Here is a 3,789-nt window from a genome sequence, read left to right on the forward strand (position 1 = left end):
TCTGGAAAGCAATTTTAAATTATCCTAATAAAGTGGCTGAAATACCCATACCCTTTGACCTTGAGATTCCGCTTTTAGGCATATACCTCAAGGATGTCCCTGACAAAAAAAGAAAACCTCCATATATACCAACATAGTTATAGCACTGTGTGTGTGTGTGTGTGTGTGTGTGTGTGTGTGTGTGTGCGCGCGAGTGCGCTCCCACGCCCGTGGATGGTGGGAGAGTTCCACAAATGCATAATGTTGCTTATAAGGAAAGGGGTTTTTTTCAATGTTTAATTGTTTTGCTGATCCTTCTTCTCCTCCTCCTTTTTTTTTATGTTGATTTTCCTTTGTTGTAAGGGATAGCTGTCTGGATGAAGGGAGGGCAATTTATACAGAAGGAAATCTAGGTAGATAAAACAGAAGGTATCAATAAAATCTATTAGAATTTATTTTTAAGGAAAATAGAACTGTTCGAAGCTATGAAGAATTATCGTGATGCCCCCTTTTATTTACTTTGAGGATTGAAATCCAGAGCCCAGATGGGATCTGTAACCTCACACCCACAGCTCTTTCATTCTGCCCTTTGCATAACTGGGGCTTCACCTCACCAGGACAATATAAGATCTTCTCACAATAGTGCAGAACTAGTCAGCCCTGGGATTGCAGGCAGAGAAGGGATTTCCAGTGGCAATCAGGCCTTTGTCTCCAGGCTGGGTTTCTGCATATTGCTCAGTCCTCAGCTCTGGTGAACAAATGAAGCTTGCATGCAGAGTCTGCATTAATTCATCCCTGGCAGTTCTCCTGCATGGGGGGAAAGGGGCTGGGAAGTCTCATGCCCAAAAGGATTCCACTGTCTCTCCTTAATACTAACTGGCATTTGGAGAGCACCTTAAGGACACTGTCTCCTCCAATTCTCACAAACAGCCCACAAGTAAAGGGGTACAAATGCAATGGAATCCATTTTACAGATGAGGAAACTGAGGCTTGGACAAGTTAAGTGAGTCACATAGTTATGAAATGTCCAGGCAGGATTTGAACCTGGGTCTTCCTGATTCCCAGTCCAGTACAGCATCCATCACTTCACAGCATCTCAGACTTTGGGGGCCTGGGGCTGGGAGGGGGAGGTGGCAGCCGCATCTTAGCTCTTTGAAGGTTGGTTTCTGTTTTGCTTAGATCTGATCCTGTCACTTCACAGGAGCTCAGTCTTTCTGTTTATCTGCAGAGGAGAGGAATGTCAAGAGAGAATCAGAAACCAGCCCACCCTCTCCCCACCTCGAGAAGAGGAGCTCACCAGGGATGGGGATTTCACTGAGTCAATGCTGCCAGCTGCTGTGAATCAGGGAGAACTTCAGGCAGAAAGAAGCATGCGGAGGCTGGCTCCCAGGCATGGCGCTCGCTGGGTAAGGACAGGAATATTGACAGGTGATGAGGAGTACAGAGCAGTGTGTGTGTGTGTGTGTGTGTGTGTGTCTGTGTGTGTGTCTGTGTGTGTGTGTGTGTGCGTGTGTGTCTGTGTCTGTGTGTGTCTGTGTCTGTGTGTGTCTGTGTGTGTGTGTGTCTGTGTGTGTGCGCGCAGGCCTGCACATTAAAATTTAACTTCATCTAGCTGGAAAAAATCCAAAAATGAAAAAAAAAGTTTTGTTTTTACATCAGCAAATGCGAAATAACCCAAAGCTTTGTCTGGCCTGGGATCGTTCAGTGTGATTTTCCTGCTGGGTCTGGAGTCACAGAACACGGTTTGAACCCCGACTTTGACATTTCCTTCCTGTTTGACTCTCCAACTCTGAAAGGTCCCTTCTTGCTCTAGAGCTCCAGGTCCTTATCCAGAGATGTCTGGCCTCGGTTTCCTCATCTGTCAAATGAAGGGGTTGAGTTGTTTGAGAGCAAAGATCTCTTCCGGCTCTAGAACTCGCTGTGACCTTTTCCAGATCATTTCTCCTGTGTGGACCGCAGTTTCCTCTTGGACCAAAGGACCTTTGGTACCCCTTCCAGTTCCAGAGCTTTTCTATCCCTTGGCCCTGTCCTACAGTCCTAGTCAGAGAGGAGGGGGCACTTCCCCAAGCACAGGGTGCGGAGAAGTCACAGAGCCCCACTCCCGGCCCCTCCCCTTGGTGCAGAGATCCTGGCCAGCAGCCATGCTCCCCGGGACACTTTAAAAGCACCGTCAGCTCAGGGCATGGAGGAGGGGGGAGGCCGCAGATGCTTGTGCTCATCCCCTGAAAGGCCCAGAAGTTCGCCGAACAGCCTCCACCCCAGGCCGTTCCCCTCAAAAGCTCTGGAGGCTCCTGGGGATGTTCCAGGCGCCTCAGCTTTAGCCCGGCGGGGGAAAGAGCCTCTTCCTCCTCCCTACGCTCCATAAACTCACCGGACAAGGAGGCCTGGAGGCGGCTCACAAGCCACCCCCCACCCCAACCCCAACCTCCCTACACCCCCGCCCCACCCCAGCTATTTCCGTTTCGTAGGAAATCCTTCAAGCGCCCGCGCCTGTGAGTCTCCTTCGCCTTGCGGCCAGGGGTAACAGGGCTCGGGGAGGGCTCGATGTGCCGGACCAGGGTCGGTCCCACGGCGCCGCCAGGCTCGCGCTCCGCTCCTCCGCCGCAGGACCCCACTGTTTTCGCCTGGCTGAGATGACGCCGCAGCTCCTGGCTGATTTCTGGTGGTGGGGCTGCCTTGGATATGACTGGCCTCAGAGGCCAGCTAATGAATAGCCGTTTATTAAGCGCCTCCTGTGCGCCAGACCCCACACTAAGTGCTGGGGATAGGAAGGAGAAGCTAGTCCCTGCCTCGAGGGAGCTCTGCTCTTATGGGGGAGTCTATAAAGGTCAAGAGGAGCCAGTTCCATAGAGAAGGTGCGGGTACTCTCCGAGGGATCCCGGGGGATGGGCAAGACCCCTGCACGTGCTGGGCTGGAGCTGAGCCTTAAAGGAAGCCGCAGAAACTGGGCCGAGAGGAACTCTACCCACTCGGTGGACTATGAGAGGACCTCGAAGGCCGCTAGGGGCGCAATAGTGCGCGGAGCACTGGGCCGGGAGTCAGGAGGACTCGCGATCGGGATCTCAAATCTGGCCTCAGACACTTAGCTGTGTGACTGTAGGCAAGTCACTTCACTCTGCTTGCCTCAGTTTCCCCATCTGCAGAAGGAAATGGCCGACCACTTGAGTATCTTTGCAAGAGAACCCCAAAGGGGATCACGGAGAGTTAGACACAACTGAAAACAGCTGAACGATGGCAACAATATCTAAGTGGGAAGTCTTCTCTTTTTGAAACTATAGCAAGATGGGGGGGCCTCCCCCCACCCCCAGGACCAATGGCACCCCCAAGCACATGGCGGCAAAAGCTGCACTTACCCAGGGCTGGTCTGAGTTCTTGGCCACCGTCTTCTGCCTTTGAGCACAGGTGAATAGCCAGCAATTCCAAGAAATGGGCGTTTCCAGCTCTGACAGTCAGATTTTTGAAATTTCCAGGAAAAAAACAAAACAAAACAATAGACCTTGTTTAATGGTTTAAAACCAAAGTACTTTGGATACATCCTCTTAGCCTCATAACAAGTGGGGGGGGGCAGGGGCTGCAGATTCCAATTTACAGTTGAGAAAACTGAGTCTCAGGATCAAAGTGACTCGTCAGTCTGTGGTGCCACAGCTAATGAGTGTCTGAAGGAGGATTTGAACTGAACTGCTCCCAACACAAGGACAAAGACAAAGACACTAGAACACTGAAAGGAGATAGAGCCAGTCTTATACTGGGGACCTAACTCGTCAGTGGGAATCAGGGTGGGTAACTAGCTTCAGAGCACACACCATGCCA

The 3,789-nt window shown here is 51.3% G+C and overlaps 1 long non-coding RNA gene across 2 annotated transcripts; it reads right to left on the reverse strand.

The window, feature by feature from the left end:
- Nucleotides 1–415: 415 nt before the first annotated feature.
- LOC110199891 (uncharacterized) lies at nucleotides 416–3,374 on the reverse strand. Of its 2 annotated transcripts, XR_013486766.1 has the most exons (3): nucleotides 3,333–3,374; nucleotides 1,277–1,381; nucleotides 416–1,201 (listed from the first exon to the last, which is right to left on the reverse strand). It is a non-coding gene; the product is annotated as an uncharacterized LOC110199891 (long non-coding RNA). The 2 variants fall into 2 exon arrangements; XR_002322072.2 differs by lacking the exon at nucleotides 3,333–3,374 and having other exon boundaries at nucleotides 1,277–2,377.
- Between the last annotated feature and the right edge of the window lie 415 nt (nucleotides 3,375–3,789).

The sequence above is a fragment of the Phascolarctos cinereus genome, unplaced genomic scaffold, assembly GCF_003287225.1.
Source record: "Phascolarctos cinereus isolate Bilbo 61053 unplaced genomic scaffold, phaCin_HiC Scaffold_5;HRSCAF=322, whole genome shotgun sequence".
NCBI lineage: Eukaryota > Metazoa > Chordata > Mammalia > Diprotodontia > Phascolarctidae > Phascolarctos > Phascolarctos cinereus.